We start from the raw sequence: 18,812 nt of genomic DNA on the forward strand, positions 1-18,812 counted from the left end.
TGTCATACGTCATCAAACACGCATGCGCATTGTGCTTTATTTTCTCGGAGCTTGGAGATGGAACAATAGAAATAATCCCAGTATTATTTCTTCCATATGAACATAACATACTTTGCTGACATCGTCAATATTCTTAGTATGACCATAAAATCTTGTTAAATCGTAATAATTTAGATGAATTTAGGGCTCGATTCGAAACATTCGTATTTATTTTGATCGCATGCTCAATTGCGTCTAAAAAACTGGATTGTCATCAGGATTAATTCTCGAACATCGTCATAACTCATATTCCACAATCTTTCCTCACAATCGTTATATCAGCATTGAATAGCAATTCAAATGACCATCCAGAGAAAATTACGTATTTATTCCCATAAATTTATTTGGAGCTCATTTTGGATCCAACTACACAATGTCAGGCAAGTTACAGCGCTCTCCGTTGATTGCAATTGTTTGCTGGCGCTGACGTCAAGCACGCCTGTCGTTTCGGGAGAGTGAGTGTACGGAGCTGCGGACGGGGCTGGTGAATGGACTGCGAATGCTAGTTGACCGAAAATCATTCGAATCGACTCTGCTTGATTCATGTCTTTATTATTGTTTCATTTTAAACTTATATGTTGTCATCTGCAAATATCATTGTTGAAGATATTTTGGGAAGAATTCTGCTTTGGTCCCCGGCCTTTTTTGTGTGTTTTGTGATCATAGAAAATACAAACGAACTTTGCTCTGTCATCTGCTTGTGCAACGCTCACCCGGCCAACGCCAGCGCATACCGTCAGTGCGTAGTGCATATATGCAAAGCGCATGGCATCGACGCAAAAACAAAAGACTAAATTTTCCCCGCCTTCAATATTCGATGCATCGATGTTCGATCGAATTAGAGCTGTCGAACACCGGTTTTCAAAATAATCGATATGACTCAGGCTTAGTAAATAAATAACCTTTTGATTTTCGCTATTATTGTAATGGAGCACAGTACATGTATCAATTTCAAAACATGGGAGGGATAGCCTACTTTTTGGGTGCTGCACACTATAGAGGAGAAGAGAAGGAACATCCTGCATACAGAATGTGCAGGGATTTCCCTGGTATGTGACTACTGTACTGTCCGAATGCCACTGAGGATGTACACATACATGTAGGAATTCATTTAAATCTTTTGAGTAGCATACAATGTACATACAATAGCAAACAAATAATCCTGCTGGAAACCGCAACTCAAAATGCTATTCAAACATCTTCGGAGGGATCTACATGTACCTGGTACCATGACATTGTTCCAAACAGTCTGATATCTAGAGCAAACAAATGATCTGTCTACCTGTGTACACTGATTCACAAACATTGACATGTCTTTTTTAAAAGTTTTAAGACTACCCTGTACATGTTTAAATCTGACAGTTTTTTCAATACTACAGTAGTTTTCATTATACCAGATAAAATGCTAAATTTGATTTTAACAGCAAACTACATTGTAATACTATTGCGGTAATTTATTGTTACGTAACATCGCTGGTTGCATAGAGTTGCGCGCCTTTTGCGTCAACCTGCAACTCGTTGTTAGATGAGCTACGATGTCAACATATTTTCTTTTTCAAGTTTGTTTTGTCAGAGAAATAGATTTCTTCTCGAAAGCTGGTGTAACTTATCTTCTTGGGCTGATCAACGACCATTTCATCATCTAAATATCATTTGAATTGTTATGTTGGAAAAAGAAAGTTTTACAACGGCTTACTGACTGCTTGTTTGCCAAAAGTATCGTCAAGATAGATTAGACTAGTTCCAGATTGTTTCAGGACTGTACATACTAAATTCTCGGGGCCGTCTTGATTTGACTATTAATGTTCCTACAACAAGAAGACCTACAATTTCACGTTTTGTCTTTTTGAGCCCTCAATACTACTATGACACTTGTATTGGGCATTTTCGCAATCACTATGCAGTATGCAGACATTTTCTATAGTATAATGTAAACTCTTTTGTCAAAATGCCCTTTATAACAAAGCAGCCTTTGTCGATACTTGGTGAATCAAAACAGCGGTGTCGTCCTGGACTCTGGACAAGCAACATACTGCACTTGCAAATTTTCATCCAGTCTGAATCTTAAGATCGTGCTGTCATGGTCCACCAAACTTTTTTTTGACAATGACCTCTAATCTATTCATTGTGATTGGACAGGCATTTTCAATAGATTCTCAGGGTTCCAGAAAGCGTCTGCGAAGTGGCTCCAAAACACACAATTAACAGAGAGCCAATGTGTCTGATACCAGTGGCGTATAGCCTCGAGACAAAAAAGTGTATAAAATCTTTGTATTAGAGTGGAGTTTTATAGTAGAAATTTGTGTAAGCTGGTCCGCTCAACTCCCTGGTGGAAAAGTAGAGTAATATTGGCAGTGCAGTACACTACAAGTAACACTTGTACAATTAACTGTATTTCTTTTTTTCCATCACAACCAATAGTTCATCAAAATATCAATGAAACATGTACTGTACACATGTCAGGGATGCCAGTGGCAAATTGCTCTTGGGCCTGAAAATTTGTTTGTGAACTACATTGATGTGCGCAAAGCGCACATGACGAGCGCCAAGTGCTTTCGGCCGGTGTCCAGGGCCCTTTGGCAAAGGGCCCTGGAAGCTCTGGGGTTCTTAGCTCTTTGGTGCATTCTGAGCATACATGTACACTGTATCTGAGGGATATTTTTCCTTCATACATGAATCTAATCAAATTTTGGAGTCATACATGTCATGTACAAGACCAACAAACTATTGAACAAGGCTTTAATAGCATCATACCTATCATCTGATACACAGATACATGTACATGTGGACAAAGATTGTACATGTACATTTACATGTTAAAACTGTTTTTAAAATTGGAAAATTCCCCATGACAATCCTGGTGATCCTATCACAAATGAAGAAGGGGGATGACACTAAGTGTGCATTATACACATTATACCAGCATTGACAACACTTTTGTAGCATCATCATGACACAATGGAGCCTGCTTTTAGTTTTATGCATGTTCTTCCATGCGAAGATCAAAGGCAGTTTTTGAGAAAAGGTTTTGAATACATGTACATTGTACATGTAGGTGTAATTGCTTTCCATTTGTCAAAACTTACACTTTATAGTCTTTTGGATTCAGTAATCTACTCTTTGACATGGTTGATTAGGAATGTATTGTATGGCATGCTAGTACAGTAGTTTGAATTTACAGCTCCAGTGCACACACGTGCTCATTTGAATAGTGTCAATTACGATTGCATTTACCACGAATGTGACGGGCGAACATCTCCATACATAATACACTATCACATGGGCCTATCAAAATTTGTTGACTGTTTGTAACGGTCTACATGTACATGTATTTTTATAGAAAGAATGGAATGGGATCAAGACACCAAACATTTACATTCTTTCTACTCCTGTTGATCTGCTTCAGACAAGAGCAAGAGAATGCAAAAGAAAGAGAGGAATAAAGAAGGAATACAGTGTATGAAGGGGGGTGAGAAGCAAACCTTTTGCACCCCCCCCCCAGACTATTCTAAACAAATTTTTAAATCTTCTGCTTCCATTTTTCCCCCAGAGTCCCAGACTCAAGATATCTGGGATGTTTTAGCAAGTCTCCTATCCAAAATCCATGAATTCAATCTTCAATCTGCTTGGAAATAAACATTCTAGGCCTACATGTACATTGTAAAAGAGATACAATAAGTCATGCAACTATTTGCAACATTGGTTTAGAAATTTGGCACATGATTGGCATAGCCAATTTTGAATGGCTCTTTAAAAGGTTCTTGTCACTGTTTTAGTCCACCTCAGAAAAATGTTGATTTGAATCTATAGAGAAAAATCAGACAAGCACAATGCTGAAAATTTCATCAAAATCGGATGTAAAATAAGAAAGTTATGACATTTCAAAGTTTCGCTTATTTTCAACAAAATAGTTATATGAACGAGCCAGTTACATCCAAATGAGAGAGTCGATGATGTCACTCACTCACTATTTCTTTTGTTTTTTATTGTTTGAATTATACAATATTTCAATTTTTACGAATTTGACGATTAGGACCTCCTTGCCTGAAGCACAAAATGTTGAAATAATGGAATTCCACATGTTCAGGGAGGAATGAAACTTCATTTCACATGACAATGACGAGAAAATAACAATATTTCATATTTCATATAATAAAATATAAAAGAAATAGTGAGTGAGTGATGTCATCAACTCTCTCATTTGGATGTAACTGGCTCGTTCATATAACTATTTTGTTGAAAATAAGCGAAACTTTAAAATGCCATAACTTTCTTATTTTACATCCGATTTTGATGAATTTTTCAGTGTTATGCTTGGTGAATTTTTCTCTTTTTATTCAAATCAAGTTTTTGTTGGGGTGGACTTGTCCTTTAAGCAAGACTTCATTTTTTTAATGAAAAAAAAAGCCTGTGGAAGCCAGAAGAATGGGAACTGTAAAGCACTGATCACATACGGTACTCTTAATCATGATCACATGTACAAGACAGCTCATTTCATTTTGAAGGAAATCTGAGGTGAATCAAAATTATGGTATGACAAAGATTGTTTGCTCCAGAGCTCCACTTTAATTGTGGTTAAAGCAAAAGTACACACAGAATTTCGGTCATCAGAGTCCAGTTTCATTCACTTGTTCGCTGCAACCATCCTGCCTATGGGGAATCTACAGGTACATGTACAATGTAGGACTATGGAATGCCTATGCTGTACATAGCACAGACTTGTGATCAAAATTACTGATTTCCATATAGTTGGATTTTTTTTTTCATTAGTAACTTGGGAATAATTTTTTTATTCACCAGAGTGCTCAAAAACTTTAATTTTAAGCATACTTTTATGTACACCCTCTATTGGTGGAAAGTAATATGGCAAGAAAATTTTCATTTTTCAATCTCTATTTTTAATTAAGAAAAATAATTTAAAGTATCAAATTTACATAAGAGCCAAGTTATATAATGGATAGCTGTATTGTAAACTGACAGTGTAAGAAAATCAAGCATTTGTCACAGAGAAAAAGAGAAAATAAGCCAAATATTGTCAACCTTATTTTGCCACACATGGAGATGTACAATGTATAAACTGAGAACAAGGTTATATCATAACCTTGTTCATTGAATGAGTGGTTTCACTAAGACTTGTTAATATATATATACATAATTAAACAACTTTATCACCAGTCAATCAAATTGAATGATTTCAGAAGCTTTAAACAGCTCTTACTGCAAATTTTTTAGTAGTTAATTATGAAATTGGCCCACAAATTTTGTGTGAGTTGAGTATTTTTTGTGACCATACAAAAGATGTGATAATTTTTACCCTGCAATGGTACTTTGCCTTGTTTTACAGACCTGTAGGTCCATGATCTACATACATTGTATAGTAGTAACATTAGACCATGGACCTACTACTCTGAAAAGTATCTGATTTTAATATACCCAGTTGTTGTGTTCCGGACAGGTTGTGTAATGTGTGTCCGGACGATCAATTTTAGTAGGTCATTTTGAAAAGAATTACAGGCAAAGTTTCATAAATTAGAAAAAAAAACGTTAGGAAATATTTTATAGAACTTGAAGATGATTAAAACTGCTGAATTCATATTTTTAGTGTAGACATAGAAAAACAAAATCTAGATCTAGACCTAATCCAAAGACAAAAAAGAAAGCTTCAAAAATATATTATATTGTCATGTCCGGACACCCGACCTCCCATCCTACATCATACATGTACATGCATAGACCACTCACATTAATTAAATACTACTTATTGTGAGACTACCACAGATTGACCACCTCTTTTAAAACCGACCACCTTGCGCGTGTTAAAATCATTGCGTATTACAAACGATACGCGCGGGAGAGTAGGCGCAGTGTCCATACATGTAGAAACAGTAAGAATCGATTTTACAAGAAAAAAAGCAACAAAAAGTACAAATTTCGTAGAATTAATCAAAATTTTAATGACCAGACCCAAACCCCGCTGAAGAACCAAGAAATCCGATAGGAAACGGCTTTAGAATAAATAACCCTCGCATGTTGCTGACATCATAGAACTGATTTGGAAGAGTAAAAATATTTCGCCACCGTGACAAGAATCGGCCGTAAACTTCATGTATCGCGGGTGGTCGGTTTCAAGACGGGTGCAAATGTAAAATCGTCGTATTCGTTGTTCGTCGATATATACATGGATTGAATCGGAGTCGCCGAGCGAAACATGGGACTCTGATCTGCTCAATTTTCTGCACAAATGAGATGAAAACTGGGTAAAATTGATGAATATTTTCGCAGATATGATGCTTTAATAGAAGATTAGCCTTCATTTTTGTCTTTGGATTACACTAAAAATATGAATTCAATAGTTGTAATCATCTTCTATTTTGTTCTCAATAATGTTTCCTAACATTTTGTAGTTAAAACTGATGAAACTTCGCTTGTAAATTTTTCCAAATAACCATCTAAAATTGATCATCCGGACACAAAAAAACTGGGTACCGTACCGGTACCGGTACTAACTACTACCGGTATACCGTAGGCCTACTAGGCAAATAGATCCTTCTAGGCATAGATTTACATGATTTAGCCTAGGTTAGCAATAGCACAATAGATATTAAACAGGACAAGAAGACACGCTAAAACTTTAGCAGCAGCAGCAACAAAGTAAATGAAGCGAGCCGCCACCCACCCGGCATTCCGGCAACGGTTCGCACTCGCTTGCGCAATTGCGCAATTGCGCTGGCTTTCGCATTCGACTTCGAGAATGGCTTCCTTGACTGACTGAGCTGAGAAAGAGTGAGATGGATAGCTAACGTTCGTTACATTAACCCTCTTCAATATAAATAAAAGATGAATTATCTCACCTCATCGTCGTGTAAGATCCAAATATATATCCGAAAAAGTCTCAATTTCAAACAGTGGCAATCACAGGTCGCTTGATCCACCAACGCCCCACATCTCACATTATTTCCGTATTATTTCCAATTCCCCTAAAAACCTACGCTCCTCGTACCTTAATTACAATTCCGTGTACCGTACCGGTATAGTGTACGTGTGTGAATTGGGCGCTCCGTAGCCAACGATCTTTTTTCGGGTCATATGCAAATAAGGGTGGGTTCCGAGTTCGAACTATGGTAACCCGTGGACACGGACATCCAGATGACGGGGAATGTGTCACTGATAACGATGATATTATGATATGAAATGAGGGGCGGGCGGGGGGGGGGGGTCAATGGCCCCCCCAAAAATGCCACATAGGAAAATGTGCCCTCTTTTCATACAATATGCTCTTCACTATAAAAATTAAATATTTTCAATTCAATTCATTTATTTTCTCTTTCAAACTTACATTTACAATGATAATTAAATTTTCATATTTACAAAATATAACATTTAAATCATTTTTATAATACAATAATACTATGAAATCGAAAGAGAAGGAGACCAATTAAATATATATATATTTTATTTTATTTTATTTTATTTTATTTTATTTTATTTTATATATATATATATATATATGTAATGAATTAAAAAATAAACAAATAAAGATAAATGATTCAGTATACACTGTATACTGAAATCCTAAAACGATTAAACAAAGAGTAATTATCAAAAATATTTACATATTAAGTTCTGAATTACATTACTTTGGAAAAAACGATAATCTAATATGAATTCAGAAGGTAGTTTTTTTTTTTCAAAAACCATGCATGCTTTATAAAAAACCGTGTGTCACGGCTTTGTGAATTTGAATTCAAATTGAATTTACCATTAAATATCACTGTCAGGTAACACTAACATGGAATAGCACATCACCGTATAAACGAAACATTTGGGAGTTGGAGCTAACACATTAGCAAGATGCTAATCAAGGTTAGCCCCAAATAATATAAGTATCACTAGTTTAAACAAATCTCAATATTGTACATCAAAATAATTCAGTACTAATTCTACTGTTGCAGACAATTGCGATCATTTTTAGCAAACATATTTACACTATTTATAAGAAAAAAATATCTTAATTATTCACAAAATCTTTTTATACAGAATTTTTTTTTCAGGCAGTATTTTCCATACTAAATTAATTATAATCTTCCAGTAGCATTATAGTATTAACTAATTCGGGCATAAGTGTTTCAATTATTGTCTTCATGCATGGGCTACATTTATTTTATAAGGTTCAAAACAGTCGGTGATATTTTACCGGTCTCTCAATGAAATTTCTCAATGACTTTACATAGTCTCTCGTAAGGGTATATGGCTGAAAGATTGCTGAAAGATAACTGAAAAATAATGGAAAGACCAATAAAACCAATAAAAGTCAATAGAAAGCTTGCCGAAAGATTTTGATTCTTGAAAATAAAATCTCTGAACATAATGAAAGACCGATAATGGCTGTGTCCTAGCGTAAAGATGGGGGGGGGCTCGGGGCACTCCCCCTCCCAAGAAAAAAAATACGACCAAGAAGATTTTTTTTTTAAAGAGACAATGAAGGAAAGAGAGAAAGGCGAAATATAAGATTATTTGCTGAATATTTTGTCAAAAATTTATCACAAAATTTGATTTTTGTCATCAAAAAAATATCGAAATTTTTGCTCGCAACCTTTCATAAATTTGCCCGATACGCCATATCTGGCCCATTCAAAATGTTTGACTCACAACGCCTCTGGACCAATGAAATACTATAGAAAGACCACTGTTGGACTAGTCGAAGTTCAACAAGACAATTAGGTATCAAATTCTTTCAAGGATTTTCGGAGTATATTCAGTGGCGTAGCTAGGATTTTTTTTTCCTGGGGGTACTGGGGGTCCTTGCTTTTTCAGGGGGGGGGGGGCACTGGCCATTTTTTCCGGTGTGTGTGTATGTGTCACAAGGGCAGATCCGACTTTCGCCAATAAGGGACGGGGCCCGAAATTATCTTCACCAGGCCTATATTTTCCTCGATCAGTCACTTCTTAGTCTTATTCTTATAAAACAAATAAACATGAAATAATCTCATAAGCCTTATAAAAAGTACGAGCGCGAAGCGCTAGCGATTTTTATTTGTTTTTTACTTTTTTGTATTTTGTCCTGAAAATTTAATATTCTGGGAAATGTTAGATGGTTACTTCGAACTCCAAGCCCGAACAGAAATTTGTATTTACTGTTCTAACATTGTCGAAAAGTGACCTGTTATAGGACTGCTTACAGTTACCCACGAAGACGGTATAAATTTTAATAATGCGAGCGCGAAGCGCGAGCAAATTTTTTGATATTCCGACCAAAAAAAAATGGTCATTCTAAGCACATTTTTTGATTAATAAATGGGATATAGGTATGTAACTAAACAATAATTGATGCGAGCGCGAAGCGCGAGAGGAAGAAAATGGAGATTTTAGACCTAAAAGCAGGACACTCTATTCATATTTGTAAATCATGAGTAGGATATATAGTTAATTGGGTATCATTAATAATGCGATTGTGAAGCGTGAGCAGACAATTATTGATATTCTGATGTGAAACTGGATAATTTAAGTACATTTTAAATAAAGAATGCATGCAGGATATCGCGCATGTTTTAGATTTAGACCTAGAATCTGGGCATTCTGAATACATTTCTTTAATGGAACATTATGGAATACACGTAGACAATATGAACTTGGCAAATCAAACAATGTGACCACACATCAGCGTGAGCTCAAAGTGCTGATAATTTTATGTAGACCATAAAACTGACATTTTACAGAGCACTTAAATTTTTAAATGATAAAATAGTGAAAGCTCGATGTGGGAGCTAAAATGTGTTTTGTACTTGATTGACTTCAAAACTCGCTCCATATCAGCAGCCTATTGAGCAAGATATGAATCTCATCGAACAGGCAATTCTGGCGCGAAGCGCAAGCAAATATTTATATAGTAGCATGAAATATTTTTTTTGCAAGTCTTCCCCTCACATTAGGCCTATTTCATTCACTCGTCTTCCTCCTCTTATTTTCCTCTCCTTTTTTGTTTTCTTCTGTCTTTCTTTTTCTTTTCTTCTTTCTCCCTTTTTTTTTTTGCTCTGCCAAGTTTTTTTTCTGGGGGCACACCAAATATCAGGGGGCACGTTCCCCATGGCCCCCGTAGCTACGCCACTGAGTATATTACACATAATGAGATTTTTTTTTAAATATTCAAAAATCCGTGATCTTGAAGACTGCATGCTGAAAGACCTTATAACCGATTTTCGATAGTCAGTGATGGAAAAGGGGTGGAGCTGTCTCTCGATGTTGTTTTCTTAAACAGGCCACCCAAGATATAAATCAAAGGCAAGGGTTTGTCGACAAAGGAGAATAATTGGTTTGGAATCAAGTTCCTTAAAATCTCAATAAAAATAAACATTCAGCATATTGAAGGGTTACACATTTCTAAAATAGTAGATTTGTGTTTTATCTTTGAGACAATAACATACACTTTGCAAGGATTACCCCAAATTAATGTAAAGATTTTGTTTAGCTCATGCAAAAGTACTTAGAATGCCCCGTTTCAGGTCTGAATTTAAAAAAATAGCTCGCGTTTCGGGTTGCATCTTTTGTGATACATGTTCATGCTCCTAAATGTTCGATGCATTCAGGTCAGTATCCAATATAACGATTCCTTTAAACCTTATGGGAAAGATAATTCGACTGTTTTTTTTAAATTGAGCTGGAGTACGAAAACTTCACGCTTTGCCCTCCTCCTCCCACAAAACAAGTTTTTATTTTTTGCTCCTCGACCAGCCAATCGGATCGGGTAACATGAACAAAGTACGGATTATCCACCCCCCTCCCGGGAGGGGGTATTCGAATGTATTGCTCTACACATATGCGTGACCAAATTATTTCCAAACACCCCCTGAACGAGTTTTTCTCTATTTGCGAAATAACCCCCTAAACATTTTGTTTTTCGCTGCTTGTTTACACAATTTGGCCCCTAAACAAGTTGTCGCCAGAATAATGACCTCGGGGTAAAGGCTTGGGGAAAAAACATACCCTAAACACGTTTGGCTAGTCTTAAAAAAAAAGCTTTGGAAAAATGCCCTAAATGTGTTTGACCCAGCCATTGACCATTGACCAGTCTTTCAAAACCACCCTCTTTTAAAAAATCGGTGTTTTTTTTATACCCTATAGCATGCGCGATCCTCGTCCAAAACTGAAAAACACCCCTTTAAACGCGTTTTTTCTTTGTCACGCATGTGTACAGTAATATATTTGACTGCCCCACCCCCCCCCCCGATCACCCCTTCCACCCACCACACACACACACACACGCACATACCTGGCTCTGCCCAAGTAGAAGAAGGAGGAGGAAGATGAGCGAGGCGGGACCTATAGGAGGAGAAAGAAGAAGAAGAAGAAAGAAAAAGAAAGAAAGAAAGAAAGAAGGGAGGGAAGACACGTATAAAAGAAGAAAATGACGATAGAGTATTTGTATCGGCCTACAGAACTGTTTTCAGATGTGAAGAACCTTGTAACAGTATGTCAATAAACAGATGTCAATATTGATGCTGATAAGAAGTTCGCAAATTTAAATGAAAACATTGAGAAATAGAGGACTTGGCTAGAAAAAAAACCAAAAGATAAAACCACTGACACAAAAGCCTATATGTTCTGAGGAATGTGGTAAATGATTATTGGTCCAATTAACCCTATCCGGCCCATTGCCCACATGATCATGATAATGGTCTAGTTCATTGGCGGCGGAAGCCAAAAAAATTAGGGGGGGGGGTCTACCTGAAAAAAAGTTCATTAACCTAAATTTTAGGGGGGGACAAAAGACATTTTAGGGGGACAAAAGACATTTTAAGGGGGGTCCACCAGAATTTAGGGGGACGCAGGAAACAAAATTGACAAGCAAAAAAAAAAAAAAAAAAAAAGGTTATAAACTAAAAATTTAGGGGGGACCGTCCCCCCACCTCAAATTTTTTTTTTGGGGGGGACCTGTCCCCCTGCTTCCGCCGCCTATGGTCTAGTTTGGTCGAATCAATGATTCTTTCAACCTTTTTTTCATTGACCATTTTGCCCAATAATCATTTTGTCCACTGGACAAAAAAGCAACAACTCCCGTGTGACACCACAAGAGGGAGTTGTTGCTTTTGAACTATAAAATTCTCCGACCAAAATGCTGGATATTTCATAAAATCAGTTAAACAGCTAACAAAGTTATTGTCTTTTAAATCTTAGCTATATTTTGTGAAAACAGTTACATGCACGTCGTCATGATAATGTCCTCACCTTTCCTTTAAGTCTATTTTATTACAAGCATGAAATCATGATTATTTCATATTTTCATACAATTTCCTCCAGTGGCGGACCGTGACCCCCGGAGAGGACACAAAGCATTGGAGGGGCACTGTATTGTTCGTGAACAATGCTGTGCCCCTCCAATGCTTTGTCTCTTCCGGGCCACGGTCCGCCAATGATTTCCCCCTATAATAATAAAATATGTTGAATCAATGAATATCTGATGCTTTCAATCAATTGTCAATCTAGATATATTTATTTTTTGGAGGACAAAATTTTAATAAACATAATTTCATATAATGATAATGATAATAAAAACAAGACACTGAGGTCGGGATATGCATCTTCAATTTTCTCATTGAATATTCATGAAGATAATTTTCTCCCAAATCATGTAGAATGTTACAAAATAAAAGAGGAAAGAGAAGGAAAGAGAAGTGTCATTCTTTTTAATCACTTTATAAGTAACACATGATCATCCATCATGTTAAGGTATGGAGGGAATCATCTGTTGTGAGCGGTGTGCGTCTACTTTTCTTCTTATTCTTTGTTTTCTTAACACTTCTTTCTGAAAGAAAATAAAAAAGAGCCAATTTAATATTGTTTTAATTTTATCGATTTAAAAACTTGTGATACTTATAGTAATTCAAGGCCCTATACAGGGTCCTGTGATAATTGATATAGCGCCATCATCAAAGTAGGATAATTATATATCGGCGGCCGGTAGCCGAAACGTAACGTAACTGATTGGTCAATCGCTGCAGACGACCTTTGACCTGTAATCAAACCGCTAGATTTGGGTATGTGATCTGAGTCTGACTCTGAGAGAATGAAGGTTTTCCCAGTTTGAGACGTACAAAGCCTAAGATATTCGTAAGTTTTTCCTCTTGACATGGATGAGCAACGTGTATTTTATACCTTAGTTAATTTTGCTACTTTAATTCCATTTGTAACGCATGCTTGTTGCTTTTGTGGACGTTAGTCTCACGACGGTACTGGTATGTAACTGCAGTCCAGTACAGCCACAACACAGGCCATTGCCAATCGGCCCGGCGGCCGCGTTATCGCCATCGAAATCTCGCTCAGCTCAGTCGCTGCCTTGCGCAACTGGGGGTGCATGGGGTCCCAGAAGTTCACCTAAGTTAGTCCTAGAACTTAGACTCATTAACTTAGAGTGTTTGTGTGTGTGTGCTTAAGTTTTAAGTTAGATCTAGTTTCTGAAATGTATGTCTGAAGTGGAGGGCCGAGGGATTCCTACACAAACAATGCATGCACAACGGCAAATTGTCCATAGCATAAATAGACTGTGTACAACGGATAGATCGTCTCCGCACAGCGATTCTAAGACCGCTGATTGGTCAATCGCGCAGATCACGTCATGATCACGTGGTCCGAAAAATAATTCCTTCGGACTGCGTGCGGAAGTATCGATAGCGATAAGCCGATAACGATATCCGGTCACCATGGTCACGATGTGTAGGCGGTAAATGGTCTTGGTTCGTGATCGGATCACTCTGGTATCGATAAAAAATTATCGAAACTCTGCAATTTCATGCATATTCACGATACGCTCCGAAACCCGGAAGCCAATTGACTTTGTGCACGTTGCGATAGACTCTACAAATTCCAACGAACATGATGACATATGTAGACGCTAATTTGTAAGATTTTGACGGAAAAGCAAAAAGTAATAGAAATTCTCTTACCTGTGCGGTATCGGTGAGAAAATAGATCCTCCGAGAATACCTTTCATAATTCATATAAAATACACGAAAGTGAAATTCTAGGTCGATTTTGGTACGAGGTGATAGAGAATTGCACACTTGTTTTGGTGGAATTCTGTGTTGGTAAATAAAAGGCTTGCACTGCGCATGCTTACTATATTTTCATTCATAAATTGGTTCTCGGCAGTGGCTGTATGACGTCATGTAATAAGCAAAAATGTACACGACCGCTACGTTCACGCTCCGCTATCCGTTGTACACAATTTGTTACTGTGGCATGCAGCCGAGTGCATTGCCATTATATAGTGGAAATGCAGAGCACGCGAGGTTTCTTTAGACTTACTTTACTTAGATAGGTGCCGCACTGTGCACGAGCCGCTGGCAGCGAGTGCCCAGTGTGCATCATCTGAAGAAACTGAGCCTTCTCTGCATTTACTTTTACGCACGACAGAGCAAGTGCATTATTTGTTTTATAAAATAGCAACACAGAAACAAATTCTTGAAAAGTTACAGTATACCACTTGTTCACTGCTACCACCCTGCCTGTGGGGAATCTACAGGTAGGACTATGGTATGCCAATGTTGTACAGAGCACACACTTTAAAAAATCATTCTTCTTCTTCTTCCTCCGCTGATCCCGGAGATCTACAGCTGGTTGCTGTATTGTTGCATAAATGATTATAAGGGCACAAAGCACTTCCACAGAGTAGTATCGGTGATACAATACAATTTAATACACATTCAAGAGAGAGAAGAGAGAAAGGAGGTACGAGAGATGTGGATTTTGTGCAGGAAGAGTAAGAGTTTAGTGGTCAGCTTGTCATGCATGGAAGAAGATAGTTTTGGATGGACAGGTAATAGAATGGATTTAGCATAGTCTTCACAGCAGTCTTGGGAAAATAAGGAGCAGATCGATGCAGGAAGGCCTAATTTTCTGACTTCTTCTTGAAGTTCATCACGCTGAGTGTCAAACACATGGCATCTAGCTATGAAGTGGATGGTGTCTTCATCACCTTGATGACATAGGCGACAAGTTGGAGAAGTAGCCTTCTTTATCAAAACGAGCCTGCACTGAGTTGGGTACGTCTGACTCACTAACTGTGACCTGATGACAACAGCCCGTCTTAGGAACTGGGAGCTACTGGAGCTGAGGTATAGTGTGTTTGCCGCTGGTAGATCTATGTTCCTCCACAACGAAAGAGTAGATTTTGACTCAATAGCAGCCAGTACCTCATCTTTAACCTTGTTTGTAACTGCCCTATTTGAGATCTTCTTCCAAGTGATGTAGGAGATGGGTTTGAGCAGAAGAGAGTGAAGGTCAGGGAGATTATACTTGTCCAAGATGAGCTGCCAGGACTTGATAGTGGGAGTAGTCTTGGCTACAGCATGTAGAAGAGTCCTATACTCAAATCTAGTGTGGGGGAGGTCCAGTGCTTGTCCAATCAGGAGGAGCTTCTCAAGGTCAACTTGAGAACGAAGAGGAAGGAGCCCAGTGAGAAGGAAGACAACCTCATCTGCTGCTGTTCTAGGCAGACCAAGGATTTGCTTGAACAGCTGATGTTGTGCCTGATCAAGTCTTTTCTCCATTCCTTTCGTGAGGTGTACTACAGCTGCTCCATAGAGCATACGAGGGATGCAATAAACCTTCCACAGGGATGCAGTGTTGTGGTAGAAGGCCTCCTGTGTATGTTCCACTTCCTGTAAGTGCATAGAAAGTGTGTAAGCCTTTCGAGATGATCTTTTATGTTGGGTCTCTCTTGTCACTTGATTTTATGATGCCAAGATGTGGATGACGGGAAGATGTTGGTACTGTGTCATTTCCAAGATTCCATGACGGGAGCTGAATTGCATGTTTACCCTTATTGTTGAAAGGTACTACACAGCTTTTATTAGGGTTGATCTTGTACCTCCAACTTTGGGAATAGCTGTTGGTAACATTCAACATCTCTTGTAATTCACTTGGTGATGAGCTGATCAGTGCGACGTCATCTGCTAGGACAAGGAGGCCGGAGTACCTATCCAGAAGTTTGCATCCCAAGTTCTTTTCCCGGAGGACTTTCATCAGGTCGTCGATGAATACCGAGTAGAGGAGTGGAGATAGGACTCCTCCTTGTCTAACTCCCTGCTCTATCTGGAAGGGCTCACTAATGATCCCATCCCAAAGGACTTGGCTGTGAAGATCATTGTATAAAGACCTGATCATGTGAACATACTGTGGATGGATGTATGATGCATCTAGTTTCTGGAACAATCCCTCATGCCAAACTTTATCAAAAGCTTTCTCTGCGTCTAATAATGCCACAAAGGTAGGCTGGTTGTTCATGGTGTTAAGCTGAATAATCAGTTCCAGGCAGAGTGATGTGAGGATGCACGAGTGCTGTTTCCGAAAACCAAACCGTAGTTCATCCGGGATGCCACTTAGGTGAAGTGAAAGCTCAAGATGATGCTTCAAAACCAATTCCAGTAGTTTGCAGTGTGAGGATGTTATGGTTGTTCCTATGTAGTTCTTGGAGTCCTGGATGCTCTTGCCTTTGCCCTTATGGATTGGTATCACAATTCCACTCTTAAGACTAAGTGGGGTGTATGCATTAGTCAGGAACACATTGAAGATTAAGAGTAGCAGTCTCCTTGCAGTTTCTCCAAGGTTCTGTATGTGCTCTGGAGTTATTTCATCTAGACCACTCGCTTTCCCCTTATCGCCTCATCCAGCTCATCTGATGTGATGACGAGGGCCGGCATAGAGGACAAGTACTCTTTGTTTTCGTGATTTCCAGTTTCATGGGAATGCAGATCTATGCTGTTTTCCTGGGGTGCTAGAGCCAGATCCATGAAGTACTGTTTCTATCCATCAAGCACCGCTTCCCCTTGGTATGCCTTCCCATCATACTGAAGCTTGTCAGTTTGAAGTTGTTTGCTCTTCTCAGGGCGCTGCTTCTTTATCAGGTGATGGAAGAGCTTTGTATTGGCTTTAGATGCGTGCTCAATACTAGTAAGAAGCCTTCTCTTCTGCTGTGCTCTTGACTGGCGGAATTTACTCCTGAAAGCTTTCTTGCATCTCAAGTACATCTCATGGATATAAGTGCACTTGGGTTTTCCTGCCTTCTTCCACTGCCTCCATCCTTGAAGAGCTGCTTGGTAGGCTTCTGACACTTCCCCAGTCCATTCTGTCCTCCCCCTTTTCTTACGAGATGGATAGCTATGAGGAAGTTCAAGCGAAGTTCTCAGCATTGCATGAATAAGTTCCTGAAGGAGTGACTCGGCCAAGCTAGTGTCGACATCTCCGTCAGAGATCTGGCAGAAAATATCAGTTGCCAGTAGTTCCAGCGGATTGGTGTACAAATCGAGTAAACTATCCCTGCTGACCTGGTCCCACTTGACTTTAGTGCGAGAGATCCTATTTGCTTGAGCTAAAGCACTCTTAGAGGCTTCCTCTGTAGCAAGGATTTGCCGTACACAATATTCCACAGTCACTAGAAAGAAGTATTCAGGGGATCTTTTTCACTTATTCTAAGGTTCTGGAATTGCGGGAGAGTTGTCTCAGGTATGAGAAATCCGTCAATACAAGACTTCTTCTTTCCATTGTCTGATTGGTAGGTGTATTGTTCTCCAGTGCAAAATGCTTCTGTGACACTCAGGGAGCTAGCGGGCAAAAACTGCTGTGATCACTTTTGTGACCAAAATTACTAATTTCCATACAGTTGCAATTTATTTTTCATTAGTAACTTGGGAATAATTTTTGTATTCACCAGAGCGCTCAAAAACTTGAATTTTTGGCATATTTTTTGGTATGCCCTCTATTGGTGGAAAGTAATATGGCAAGAAAATTTTCATTTTTTGATCTCTATTTTTAATTAAGAAAAAAATAATTTAAAGAATCAAATTTAAATAAGAGTCAAGTTGTATGAATAATAGGTGTAATGGAAACTGTCAGTGTAAAAAAATCAAGCATTTGCCCCAAAGAAAAAGAGAAAATAAGCCAAACATTGCCACCCTTATTTTGCCACACATGGAGATATAAGTGAGAACAAGGTTATATCATAACCTTGTTCATTGAATGAGTGCAGTATACCACACATTCAATGAACAAGGTTATATGATATCGTCCTGGTTCTCAGTTATATCTCCATGTGGCAAAATAAGGGTGGCAATGTTTGGCTTATTTTCTCTTTTTGCTTGGAGCAAATGCTTGATTTTTTTACACTGACAGTTTCCATTACACCTATTATTCATACAACTTGGCTCTTATCATTTTTTTTATTAATTAAAAATAGAGATTAAAACATGAACATTTTCTTGTCATATTACTTTTCACCAATAGAGGGCGTACACAAAAATATGCCCAAAATTCAAGTTTTTGAGCGCTCTGGTAAATACAAAATTATTCCCAAGTTACTAATGAAAAATAAATTGGAACTGTATGGAAATTAGTAATTTTGGTCACAAAAGTGATATTTTAATGATTTTTTAAAGTGTGTGCTCTGTACAACATTGGCAGACTTTTTGTAGCCTAAAAAATTACACAACTCGGATTATGCCATTTTTAATGTTGCAATATCACTAGTCTAGTGGGCTACATGTATGGATCTACAAAAAGGTCTTTTTCTGTAAGCAATATCAAAATTCAAAACCAGCAACCACTAGTACACACTCATACATGTACACACTAAAACTCTTTACACACAGTACTGAGCTTTATTCACACTTGAAAACAAAAATCATATTGTAATCAGATACAATGGCTAGTAAAAAGTTAAACCCTAGGAGAAATATTTATTTATGTTTTAATATGATTATTCAATTTCCAGGAACATAATTTGA

At 38.0% G+C, this 18,812-nt stretch overlaps 2 protein-coding genes across 3 annotated transcripts in view; one reads left to right on the forward strand and one right to left on the reverse strand.

Moving 5' to 3' along the window:
• LOC121409551 (alpha-N-acetyl-neuraminyl-2,3-beta-galactosyl-1,3-N-acetyl-galactosaminide alpha-2,6-sialyltransferase-like) overlaps positions 1 to 7,042 on the reverse strand; it is a 48,117-nt gene extending 41,075 nt beyond the window's left edge. The window contains exon 1 of the mRNA XM_041601467.1: positions 6,891 to 7,042. The gene's annotated coding sequence lies outside the window, so the exon portion shown is untranslated. The remainder of the gene's footprint in view (positions 1 to 6,890) is intronic.
• A 6,023-nt stretch (positions 7,043 to 13,065) lies between these two features.
• LOC121409562 (myosin-1B-like) overlaps positions 13,066 to 18,812 on the forward strand; it is a 36,457-nt gene continuing 30,710 nt past the window's right edge. For both annotated transcript variants that reach the window (XM_041601477.1, XM_041601485.1), the window contains exon 1: positions 13,066 to 13,143. The gene's annotated coding sequence lies outside the window, so the exon portion shown is untranslated. The remainder of the gene's footprint in view (positions 13,144 to 18,812) is intronic.

This window comes from Lytechinus variegatus, chromosome 1, assembly GCF_018143015.1.
Source record: "Lytechinus variegatus isolate NC3 chromosome 1, Lvar_3.0, whole genome shotgun sequence".
Lineage (NCBI taxonomy): Eukaryota > Metazoa > Echinodermata > Echinoidea > Temnopleuroida > Toxopneustidae > Lytechinus > Lytechinus variegatus.